The following is a 13,548-nucleotide window of genomic DNA, read 5'->3' as shown; positions in this document are numbered from 1 at the left end:
AGGCTAGGGTCCTGAACTGGATAAAAAGGTGAAACGGAGTGGAACACCAGTGTCAGTTTGTCCGTGCTTCCTGAGGATATGATGTGACCAGCTGCCTTACATTCTTGCTGCTTTCCACACCATGATGGACTGAACCCTCAGAATAGGGCTCCTTCCTTACTCAAGTTGCTTTTGCCAGGCATTCTATTACAGCAATGAGGAAAATAACTAATACATATGACACAGGGTATTATTTATCCTGACCGAAAGATGGGATTTTGAAACATGCTATGACATGAATGAACTTTTTAATTTTTATTTGTTTTATTGTTTTATTTATTTATTTATGCTAAATAAAAGAAGCCATATCCCCTCCTCCAAACAACATGCTGTCTTATTCCATTTATATGAAATGTCCAGAATGGGATAAATCCATAGGGTGAAAGTAGTTTAAGGATAGGGGCTGGGTATCTGGGCAGAATGGGGGTGGGGTGTGTGGAAAGTGGCCAATGGAGTGTATAGTTTGTCTTTCTAGGGCAGTGAAAGCATTTTGGAGTTGTATAGCGGTGGTGGTTGCACAGCTTTGTGAATGTATTAAACCCACTGAATTTTAAACTTTAAAATGGTGAATTCTAGGGCTGGAGAGTTGGCAAAGCAGTTAAGATCACTTGATGTTCTTCCCCAGGACTCAGGTTTAAGTCCCAGTATCCACGTGGCATTTACCATCTGTAGCTCCACTGCTAGGGGACCCAACACCCTCACACAGACATAAATGAACGCAAAATGCCAACACACACAAAATAAAAATAAATAATTTTAAAATTAGCCACAAAGTTCTTTAAAATGGTGAATTCCATCTGTGGTTTAAATCCCACTGAAGTACATACAAAAACATTCATCAGACCTATCATTGGGAAGTAAAATCTTTCCAAACAATGAGACAAAAGTAATACAGATAACAAAAAATTAGAAAGTAAAAGAAGAGGAGGAAAGTCTGTTATGATTTCAAAATGAGCATACAGAGAAAACCAGAGTATAATATAAAAACTAACCACAAGGTCAAGGGTTTTGCAACCTCAAGTCACAAATCTAAGATGGCTATTATAAAAACAATCTCTCAAAGTATGCAACTATTTATTTTGAATTTCAATATTTATTTTAGCTTCTCCAGTTCCACTTTCTTCTAGTAAATGATAATAAAATATGCAAAAGCAATACCATTCATTAAAAATTGAATCTATAATACAACCCCACTTTAATCAAACATTTTTCTAGTTCTTTGTTGGCATAGAACAATGTTTCCAGCGCTGTTTCTTTGGTGTGAGGTGTAGATCCTGGTGTCTGGTGTGATTTCTTCCCCTACGTCTTCTTCCTAGCATTATTGGATTCTTCATAATGGGTTCTATAATTTTCCCCAAACAATAGGATTAATTTTCTAAATACCTGAAGGAAACATGCCAAGATTTGACATGATAGAAAATATGGCTTGTTATTTTGTACTTTTTATTTTTCTGTCCCTAACTTGCCATGAGCTGCACGGCTGGGTCCTGGCAACCTGTCTGGAGTGACAAGGGAGTGAAGAAAGTACAGACACATGGGGTGGGACCTGGTGGGCCATGCACTTTGATGGAGATGTATCAGCAGCTGGGAAACAGCACATTTACTACCTTCCTCCGAGAGGAGGTGGGTCTATTGTATACAGCTGAACAAGAAGGCAGATTTAGCTCATCTGGGTAGGCAGTCTCTATAGGGGAGCGGTCTCAGTCTGTAATCAGCCAGGAGGAAACTGCCAGGTAGGTGGATACTTTCTGTCAGCATCCCACACTGACCAGGGGAAGGCTTTGCCATTTTCCTGAGCCTGTCTGCAGGAAGGCTTTACTATTCCCATGGGTCTGACGCAATGGGGTCCTTGACATGTCTGTGCCCACATCCATCAACAATACACATTCACTCAGCACTTCATCCATTCCCACAATCCCTTCTGCAGGAGACTGACCCGATCTTCAGTCTAGAAAAGGCTAAAAGGAACTGTGGTTTGTAGTTGGTCCTGTGGACATATGCTTGTCATCTCAGAACTCTGGAGGTTAAGACGGGAGGGTCACTGTGAGTCTGAGACCAGCCTGGTCAATGACTCCCAGGTCAGGACTAGATAGTGAGGCTCTGTTCCAAACATCAAACACACAAACACCCCACTACCTAAACAACAACAACAACAAAAAAAAAAAAAAAAAAAAAAAAAAAGAAAGAAAGAAAAAAGAAAAAAAGAAGAAAGAATTGTGAATTCTTTTTCTTTTTTTAAAGATTTCTTTATTAATTATGTATACAGTGTTCTGTCTGCATGTATCCCTGCAGGCCAGAAGATGGCACCATATCTCACTACAGGTGGTTGTGAACTATCATGTGGTTGCTGGGAATTGAACTCAGGACTTCTGGAAGACCAGTTAGTGTTTTTAACCACTGAGCCATCTCTCTAGCCCTGTTTGTTTCTTTAGTAGAGAAAAGGTATCTCAGTAGCTTTGGCTTAAGTCCTTCCTCTAAGGTATCTACACTAAAGATGAGAAAGGCAAGGTGTGTCATGGCTTGAGTGTCTGGGTGGAAAACATGGCCCCAGGACTGTGAAAGAGACTCCTTTCAAAGACCATCATACAAGCTAAGAAAGCTAACCCTAGGCACTAAAAAGATGTTGCCACAGCCTAGACCAGTAGCACTCAAAGACCTGTAGGGTCCCAATGTGATAGCATTGACTCCTGGAGGGGAAGGGCAAGAACAGTAGTAGCCACCCTGGGATCCCTGTTCTCATTACTCTTCGACTTAAAGAAATAAAAGAGCCTGGTGTGGTACTCACACCTTTGATCCAGCACTCAGGAGGCAGAAGCAGGCGGGTCTCTGAATTTGAGGTCAGACTGGTATAGAGAGTGAGCTCCAGGACAGGCAGAGGCACACAGAGAAACTCTCAAAACACACACACACACACACACACACAAAACCCAAAACCACCAAATAAATAAAAATGAAAAAAGAAACAAAAAAGAAATGAATAAAAGAATCTCTAACAGTTACTTCTGGGAGCTACAGAATTGTTCACTATGGTTCTGTATAGTCTTTTTTTTTTTTTTATTTAAATGCACTCTATTTTCAGACACTCTACATGACATGTTCTTTCTTTAAAAAAAGAAAAAAACAATGTCTCCACTCCAAATAAATCATGGTCAAAATAAAAGCTCAAGAGGAAATCAGTCCCATTTGTCCTAAGTCCTGGTGCTGCATGGACGGTAAGCAGCAGCCAGCTATGCTGACAGGTGATAGATCAATTTGTTAACATTTTTCCATCTCTAGGCCGTCCTTAAAGAAAATCATGAATGGAGTCACACTATATTCACGGTAGTCCAGGAGAGCAACCATACCATCTGGATTCATGTTATCACCAATAAAAAAACTAGTAGTTATTGAAATTAGCAAGGATGTGCTTAATTTGCACTGCAGCCCCAGTCATAAAAGGCTTTACTCTTTCAGGTTTCTGTTCTTCAAGTTTGCCTTTAAGTGATTTCATGTAATCTTTGATGTACTTTTTGTAGGCCTCTTTTGTGAAGCTGGTTTCTTGTGGTTCATAACAGTATCAACACCGGTGACTACAGTGCTTTCGGTACCTTCCCCCTCTGGGCCTTCAGCGGAAGCATTTCCACCAATGAGCGAGTCATCGATGTTGCCGTCTGTTCTACTGACCATCTTGCCCTCCACCTCCAGGCACAGCCCATCCTCGATCTCCTGGATCTTGTAAATGTCAGAGAACAGCTTGTCATAGTTGATGAGGTCCCAGTAGATGATCATGGTGGCGGCTGGGAACAGAAGCTCTAGCCTGACAGCGTGGGCGGCTGTGGGGAGGGGGGAGTGGGCAGAAAAGCCTGTATAGAGTCTAGGCTGCAAGTTGACTAATTTTTAATGTGTGTGTGTGTGTGTGTGTGTGTGAGTGAGTGTGTGTGTGTGCGTGCGTGTGTATGTGTGTGTGCATGTGTATGTGTGTATGCATGTGTATGTGTGTGTGTGTATGTGTGTGTGTGTGTGTAGGTGTGTGTATATGTGTACAGATGCTTGGGGAGGCCAGAGGATAATCTCAGTGTCATTCCTCAGAAGCTGTCCACTTGGTTTTTTGAGACTCTGGGTCCTGAGGCTTACTGATAAGGCTAGATAGACTGACTGGCCAGAGGATCTGTCTGTCTCTACTTTCCAGCACCCTGGATTGTGATTACACATGTACTCCACCATGCCTGGCTTTTACGTAGGTACCGGAGATCAAACCCAGGTCCTCGTGTGTGCATAGTTAGTGCTTTACTATGATGGTTAGTTGTCACCTGGAAAGTGTGTCTCAGTGGGGAATTGCCTATATTCCTCACTACAGGTATGTCTGTGGGGGTTGTCTTGATTACTGGTGGTAGCTTGAATGTAATTGGCTCCCATAAGCTCATAGGAAGTGGCACTATTAGGAGGTATGGCTTTGTTGGAAGGAGGTATGGCCTTGATGGAGGAAGTGCGTGTATCTATGGGGGTGGCCTTTGAGGCCTTATATATGTTCAAGCCATACCCAGTGTCTCAGACCACTTTTTTTATTTTGCCTTCAAATCACGATGTAGGACTCTCAGGTCCTTGTCCAGCACCATGTCTGTCTGCATGCCTCCATGTACCACCATGAAGATAATGGACTGGACCTTTGAACTGTAAGCCACCCAGTTAAATGTTTTCCTCTATAAGAGTTGCCTTGGTCATGGTGTCCCTTCATAGCAATAAAACCCCTAAGACAGAAGTTGGTACCAGCAACTGGAGTATTACTGTGATAGACCAGACCATGTTTTTGTCTGGAATAATAAGGACTTTGGGGATTTGGGTTAGGAAAACAGTAGAATTTCTTAATGGGCCATGTTAGTAGGCGCATGGAAGACAGTGGTGCTGAGAGTTATTTGAATCGAAGGGGCTTGACTCAAGAGGTTTCAGAGGAGAATATTAAAATGTGGTCTAGAGACTGGTTTTGTTAAATTTTGGTGAAGAATGTGACTGTCCTTTGCCCTTGTCCAAAGAGTCTTCCTGAAGCTAAAGTGAAGAGTTTTGGATTAACTCTGTTGGCAGAGAAAAATCTCAAAACAGCCTAGTATAGACTTTGTCGTGTGGTTACTAGTGTTAACTCTAACAGAGATTTGGCAAACTGAGCAGGGTAAATTACAATGTTCAATTTGAGGAGGAAAAGATAACCAGGAAATGGAATGGAGCTAAATCCTATGTTCAAGATTAAGAAATGGAATAAAGCCAGTGGCAACCTCAGGGCAAGATCCCACCTAGCTAAATTTACAACTTGTGAAAAGGAATTAAAGAAAAGCTTAGAGCCAGGTATGGGGTACACACCTTTAATCCCAGCATTCAGAAGGCAGAGGCTGGAGGATCTGAATTTAAGGCCAGCCTGGTCTACAGAGCAAGTTCCAGAACAGCCAAGCTTAGTCAATGAAGTAAAATGAAGAAAATAGAAAGCTTGTGAAGATGTAATTGAACAAGAAGAACATGGTCCAGCTCCAGGAAGCAGCAGAGCTTGGAAGCTTTGTCCACATGGTTCTGGCTTTAGAGTCAAGGATAGATGAAAGGCATTATGGAACCTTCCTCCATAACTAAGAAAAGCCACTGAGGCTAGTCATGTGTCAGAGTGTCTCTGAATGGAGGCCTAGAGAGGCCATTGAATGAAGCTGTGCAGTTGAAGCCTGAATTTCCTTGGAGACTATAAGATGTTGGAGATGCTAGAGTAGTGGGTTGCCTGCTGAGGAGAGCAGCTAACAGGGAGTGGAACCAGCCTAAGAGAGAGGAGTGTGTTGCAGTCAACAAAGCTGAAAGGTTGGAGACCTAAAGAGCATGTTGACACCAGACATGGAGACACAGAGTTTAGAGTTTGCCCAATTGGTTTTTGATCTTGTTTTGGTCCAGTATTTCCTCACTATTATTCTCTTTTGGACTGGTAATGTATATCCTGTGCTATTATATACTGGAAGTGTATAATCTGTTTTTTTTTTTTAATTTTGATTTTATAGGGAGTTACAGTTAAGAGATTGCATGAATCTTAGACGAGACACTGAACTTTGGACTTTTAAACATTGTTGAGATTGTGAGAGACTATAGAGACTTTTGAAATTAGAATAAATGCATTTATGATGTTGTTATAAGCTTATGGGGTGAGGGAGTGGAATGTGGTAGCTTGAATGTAATTGGCCCTCATAAGCTCATAGTGGATGGCACTATTAGGAGATGTGGCTTTGTTGGAGTAGGGGTGGCTTTGTTGGAGGAAGTGTGTTGCTGTGGGGGTGGGCCTTGAGGTTTCAAATATGCTCAAGCCACATCCAATGTCTTAGACTACTTCCTGTTGCCTGCAAATCAAGATGTAGGGCTTTCAGCTACTTCTCTAGTACCATGTCTGCCTGTATATCACCATGTTCCACCATGATAATGGATTGAACCTCTGAACCGTAAGCCACCCAATTAAGTGTTTTCCTTTATTAGAGTTGCTGTGGTCATGGTGTCTCTTCACAGCAATAGAAATCCTACCTAATTAATGTAGGGAGACCTAGCCTAGTGTGGGTGGCGCCATTCCCTAGGCAGAAGGCTTTTGGAGAGATATCCAGCCAGAGAGGACCCAGGGAAATGTGAATCAGGTATTCAAAGGGGGATCGGTTGAATTATGAGCTTGCTTGATGGATGTGAATTTTCTCTTCCCAATTTTTTTCTTAGTGTTGTATTACTGTTATTAATTACTATCATTATTTTTCTTTAAAAACAGGCTAGCCTGGAGCTCACATCTGACTCAGTGAAGATTTTAAAATTATTTTTCTTCTTGCTCTTTCACTCTCTCTGTATGAATGTATTTTGAGACAGTGTCTAATGCCAATTAGGCTGGCCTTAAACTGGTTATGTAGCCAAAGATGACCTTGAACTTATGATCCTCCTGTCTTTCCCTCTCAAATGCTGAAATTATAGGCCTATACCACTATACTAGGCTTATGTGGTACTTGGAATAGAACTCAGTGCATGCCAGGCAACACTCTACCCACAGAGCTACAGCCTCAGCTCACCACATTTATCTTTTCATCAACAAATATTCATCTCTTAGTCATTTCCAGAAAGGTTCTTTGAAATATGTTGGGATTATGGTCCAATCAGAGAAAAGTATCTATGTCAGGCCTGACCATGGCCTGGAAAATCAGCAAATAGAACAGCAGGCTTTTGTATTGTTTTGTTTTGTTTCCTATCACTCGCTTAATGAGACCTGCTCATCACAGTGTCAATACCTGATACAATTACACATGTAACCCAGATGTCCCCAAGTGGTTCTTGCTGCGAGTGATCTCAGCAAGATGGGCTCAGGCTCAATGCCATGACCTGTAGGCCCACAGGTTCCTTCTCAGGTGCTGGGAGGCCCCAGGGGACTCCTGCTCAGAAAAATTTGACTTCCAGGGTCCTGATTCTGGTATGAATCTCAGTGACCCAGATGTGAAACTCAGCCACATACACAGACAAATAACAATTCAAATCACAAAAAGCATTCATGGGTATAATTAGATTTTTTTTCTCAGTTGGTAAAAATTTTAAATACAGATAGGACCAGAGACTAATCTAATAAATGTCTGTGCCCTCCAAATCAGAATTTAGTATTATCACTTTACAATGTTTCCTTCTGGTTTAAAAAAAAATCTCATAGGTTATAAAGTGAAATCTCTCAAGCACACCCACCTCCCTAGAGACTCCCACAGGCATTTGGTATCTGCTCTTTGAAAACTTCTCCTCATATGTCTACTGTATCATAAATGCCTGTCTTGCCTGGTTTTAAGATGCACATAATTGTATCATATTTTATTTTCTGCAACAGGCTTTTAATGCAATCATGTGTTCTTGAGAGCTATCTTAGATGATATATATAGACACAGATATATACAGTTCATTCATATTAACTGTTATGGAGCAGTTCATCACATGAATATTTATAAATTTGTCTATGCAAAACTCTACTTGTAGACAGTTAAGATTTTTACAATAGCAAAAAGCTATTACACTTGTATGTATTTTATGGACATGTGTGTAAGAGTTTCCTTTAAAATTTCTAGAAGTAGAATTACTGGGTCTTTCATGCTATGTGGGCTATTCTGGGCTTGTTTTCTGGTGAACAGCAGGGCTCTAAGAACAGAAGCCTACAGAGCTTCTGGTGTCTCAGGCTCAGACTGGCATAATGGTTTCTGCCTCATTCTGGTGGCCAACTCTAGTCCAGTTTAGACTCAAGGAAAAGGATAGTGGGTTGGAGAGTACTGCTTCTCTTCCAGAGGCCTGGGATTGATTCCCAGCACCCACACAGTGGCTCACAACCATCCATAACTCCAGTTCTAGGGGATTTTCTGATCTCTATTGACAGTGAACACGTACATGATGCGCGTGCGCGCACACACACACACACCCATTAAACACTCATACACATAATATAGCAAATACACATAAGATAAAATAATAATGTAAAAGAAAAAAGTACTTGTTGCTTTTTTCAGAAGATGCAAATTCTGTTCCCAGTACCCATTATTGCTTCACAGCTCCAGGCTATCTGGTGACATCTTCTGGCCTCCAATTACCTATTTTCACATGCACATACCACCCTGCAAGCCTCCCCTAGGCATACAACATAATTTAAAATAATAGACCTGGGCAATATAGTAGCACATGTCTTTAATCCCAGCATTTAGGAGGCAGAGGCAGACAGATCTCTATGAGTTTGAGGCCAGTGTGGTCTATATAGAAAGTTCCAGGATAGCAAGGGCTATATGGAGAGATCCTGTCTCAAATAAATAAAATCAGACACACACACACATACATACACATACATACACACACACACACACACACACACACAGAGAGAGAGAGAGAGAGAGAGAGAGAGAGAGAGAGAGAATGCTCTTATCTCTCTTAGAATTGACAAATTGACACCTGTGGAAGAGAAGACTTCAGGACAAGATGGAAAGAGTCCTCCATTTTTGGTTTTTCAAGACAGGGTTTCTCTGTGTAGCTCTGGAACTAGCTCTTGTAGACCAGGCTGGCCTTGAACTCACAGAGATATGCCTGCCTCTGCCTCCCGAGTGCTGGGACTAAAGGCATGTGCCACCACCACTGCTCGGCAGGAGTCCTCCATTTATGAACTAAGGTGTCAATGGACATTCTGGAGTCCTGAGTTGGGGCAAGAGGATGCAGCCCAACTTGCTTCTGAGCTGATCAATTACTGCAATAGATATTTTGAAAGAGAGCAGAGCAGTAAATTCCTCAAGAGAGTCTTTGTCTGATAGTCGTGGGCCAATGGCTACCCCAGCACCAAGTCCCCCATTCTGGCTATATGGAACACAGAGCTTTCTCCACCGCCAAGTCTCATGAAGAGATGGTGCTTTTCTGGTGAGGGATGGAGCAAGGTATAAACTATGTGATTCAGGTTGGCCTGGGGTCTATGACCCTGTTGCCTCGGCCTTCCAAGTGCTAGGATTACTGGTACTGCCTATGCATGGCTCTTGGTGCCAATTTTGTTTGTTTTTTATTTTGGGGGGTCTTTGTGTGTTTGTTGGAGAATTTTTGTTGGTTTTTCTAGACAGGGTCTCTCTGTGTAGCCCTGGCTGTACTGGAGCTCACCCTTCAGACCAGGCTGGCTTCGATATCACAGAAGTCCACCTGCCTCTGCCTCTGCCTCTCAAGTGCTGGGATTAAACATGTGTGCCACCACCTCCCAGCTGAGATGGGTTTTACTATGTAGTCCTGGATGGGTTGGAACTGGTGATGCAGAACAGGGTGAACTTAAAGTCACAGAGATCCACCTTCCTCTGGTCTGCTGGGATTAGTTATACGCTACTACATCCATTGTTGGTCCCAGTTATTTTGGGAGGAGGGTTGCTTTTTAGATGTATTTTTCTGTATGTGAATGTTTTGTCTGCATGCATGTGTGTGATCCATGTGAGTGCCCATTGGTTAAAGGGGTCAGAAGAAGGCTGACATGGAACTGGAATGATGGACATTTATGAGCCACCACATGAGATGTGGGGACCTGGGACTTCTTCAAGAAAAAGTGCTATTGATTGCTAAGCCATCTCTTCATCCCCATTTATTTTTTTCATTTTAAAAGTTATTTTATTAGCTGGGCAGTGGTGGTGCATGCCTTAATCCCAGCACTCTGGAGACAGAGACAGGTGGATCTCCATGAGTTTGAGGCCAGCCTGCTCTACAGAGTGAGTGCTGGGATAGGCTCAAAAGCTACACCGAGAAACCCTGTCTCAAAAAAAAAAAGGTTATTTTATTACTTTATGCATATGGGTTTTTCCTGATTGTGTGTCTGTATGCCACATGTATACCTGGTGTCTGGAACTGGAGTTACAGATGTAATGTATTCTACAGACATGTTTAAACATTTAGGATCTTATAAAGAATGAGTTGTGGTAAGAATCTATAGGTTTCATATCATCACACTGCTAAGTGTCTGTCCTCTTATAACTGGCCTGGCAGGGGTAAAGATATTTTAAAGAGACACTTATGTCCTTTAATCCAGCTGTCAGACCATTGACACAAGAGACTCTAGGAAAGTGGAAGTCCCATGGGAAACTCATGCTGGGAGAAGAAAATGCCAGCCAGAATGGAAACTTTAATCCAGTGAGTAGATTTACAGTTTTTCATACCACCTTGCTGGGATGACTGCAGCCCAGGCAATGTGATGGTGGTGGGGAGCCATAACTTGACTAGAGACTGTTGATGATACGCAATTCTGACCTTGGCTTAAATCTTAATCTCACTTCAGGGCCCTGAAAATGATTTTTGGGGAATCTCTGGTTCTCTTTGTGTCTCTTTCCCATGTGGCCACGCGGAATACATAACTTCTTTCTATGCTTTCCTATTAAGTGACTTATCGAGATGGTTTGTGGACCCCGATTTGTTGGGACACAGGCTGTGATGCTCTGAACTCCACTGTCATGATTCCATTGCTCAGATTTGTAGAATCATCCACTCAGAATCATAAAGGGTGAAGAGAACTTTGCTTTTTCCCATGTGAGGTCTAGGCAAGAGGCAAGGACAGTTTCAAACCAGATTAAGACGTCACCAGGACAGCCAAGGTGGAGGCACTGTGCCCTATAGTCACAGAGGAGAGGGGAGCAGAGGTCACAGTTATGGGTCACTCCACAGGGCTGCAGGCAGGCCAGCAAGGAGTTTGACTGAAGGATCAAGTTGTGAGAGGATGAACCAATCAACAGAGGCATTTATGGGCTAAAGAAAAGTCCTCTCAAAACAGCACTTCAAACTGGGGCAGATATTTTGTATAGAAAAGTGCAAATTGTTTGTACAACACAATCCCTGGGGAGTTCTTAGATCAGCGTTTGAGAAAGAGGATGGAGAATTTGGTTCCACTTGCAACAAAGAATCCTTATGAATACAGAAAAGGCCAGCGTTTTGGAAAGGGAAGACTTTGAACTTCACATGGAGTCTGGCAGGAGATGGAGCTAGTGAGGGTGTCTTTCTTAGTTTTAACTGTCAACTCGACAAAGCCTAGAGTCATCTGAGAAGGGGGTCTTAACTGAGGAATGGCTTAGATCAGATTAGCCTATAGGCAGGTCTACAGGGGAATGTCTTGACCTAATTGAAATAGTAGGGCCCAGCCCACTGTCAGAATACCATTCTCTGGGCAGGTGGACCTGGCCTATACACATGAAAGCTTGCTAAGCATGAGCCAGCGACTGAGCCAAGGAGGAGTGTTCTTCCAGGGTTTCTGCTTCTCCAACACTAGGGTTTTTTACTTTCCTCAGTGATAGACTGTGACCTGAAACAGTAAGCCAAATAAGCCCTTTCCTCCCTAAGCTACTTTTGCTCAAAGTGTTTTATCACAGCAACAGGACACTAGAACAATGGAAGGGGGATAACCAGGCTGGTCCCACCGCCCTTCTTAGCCCCAAATAAACACACAAAGACTTACATTAATTATAAAACTGTTGGCCAGTGACTAGGGCTTCTTATTGGCTAGCTCTGTCTTAATTTTTAACCCATTTCTATCAATCTATGTATTTCCACATGGTCTTGGCTTACTGGAGAAGGGTGTGGACCTGCTACTCCTTTGGCGGGCTACATGGTAACTGTTCTGGTGGGCCCTCTCTGCCTACCTTTCCCAGAATTCTCTTTGTCCTAGTCCCACCTCATGTCTGTCTCATTGGCTAGACAGTGGTTTATTCATCAACCAACAAGAGAAACATATATACAGAAAGACTTCCCCCATCAGGAACTCACATGCCTGGGTCCATGAACAGAGCGGAAAGCTGGTCTGGAGTGCTTGAGTGAAGAGACATAGCCACCTGTTTAGCTCTTCAGAGCTGCCCTCAGTCTCTTCACCAGGTAGCACGATGCCCAGGGGTCAACCAGGAGTCTTGCTCTCTGAGATTTTGTGGCCCTGAGGAAGACTTGTAGGGTATGAGGAGGAGGTGAGGAAAGAGGCTTATTTCTCTAGCTCACTCTTCACTGGAGCCAAGCCCTGCAGGCTACTCCTTTTCCCAGTCAGTTGGTTTCATAGTCCTGTAAGTACCCTTTCTTCTTGACCCTACAGGCCAGGACTCTTCCCACTTCCCTCAGAATGTTGCAGTCTCTGTGATGGCTTCACAGCACTGCTGAATTCCTTTAACCCTGCCTGCACTTTAATGTTTGCTATGATGGCTACAATCTAGCATCATCTACTGCCTAATGAGACTCAGTAACAACCATGTGAACCAGTGTCTTTAAAAGGACATCTATAAATTTCCAGGGATTATTGTTCTTCTTGGCTATGTGGGCTCAGAATTCTTGGCTATGTGGGCTCAGAATTCTTGGCTATGTGGGCTCAGAATTACATCCTCTTGTCTGGAGACTTTCCTCCCAGTATGAGCCTTGGTGGGAAGCAGAGCATGCTCCCCATGTAGAATGTGAAAGTGCTAGCCTCCCTTGCAGCTAGGGTTTGGATATATGACCCAAGCTCTGTCAATCAGAGGTACAAACTAGGCTTTGGATAAGGAGTCTGAGACACAGGGACACTGAGGAGATAGTCTCTGCCTCTAGGGACAACCCAGGCAGAAGGGCCAGTGACTGTTCCTAGCATTCATCTTCAAGGAACCCTTAAGGCCTGATGAGGACTCTTGCATCCTGCACCATGGGACACAAGGCTATCATCAGGTTGGGCCTGTGCTTCTGCTATCACAGTGTCCAGGTCCAAGTTCCTCTGCCTCCCAGCAGGCTCAAAATCCTAGTCTCTTGTCCTCTGATTCCTACTCTGCTTAGATTTGAGTCAGCTTATAATGTGCACGTATGAATCCCAGCTGGGGGAGGTTTCCTACCTCAAATGTAGACTAGTCAGGCCTTACCTCAGTCGTCTGCCTGCTTCCATGTGCCTGTCATGTTATTTTTCCAGCTGTGCAGTGGGGGAGGGTGGTGTTTCGACACAGGGTGAAGGATCTTGAACCTCCTACCCTCCAGCTGCCCCAGCTGTACTCTTTATTCACGAAAAGGCTGTGCAGCCACTTTAAT

General features: G+C 43.2%; 1 pseudogene; it reads right to left on the bottom strand.

Annotated features, from left to right (window-relative positions):
• Positions 1 to 3,279: 3,279 nt before the first annotated feature.
• On the bottom strand, positions 3,280 to 3,807 carry LOC127228184 (translationally-controlled tumor protein-like; annotated as a pseudogene).
• Positions 3,808 to 13,548: the final 9,741 nt, after the last annotated feature.

This window comes from Phodopus roborovskii, unplaced genomic scaffold (genome assembly GCF_943737965.1).
Source record: "Phodopus roborovskii unplaced genomic scaffold, PHOROB, whole genome shotgun sequence".
NCBI lineage: Eukaryota > Metazoa > Chordata > Mammalia > Rodentia > Cricetidae > Phodopus > Phodopus roborovskii.
This window is presented reverse-complemented; position numbering and strand designations above follow the sequence as displayed.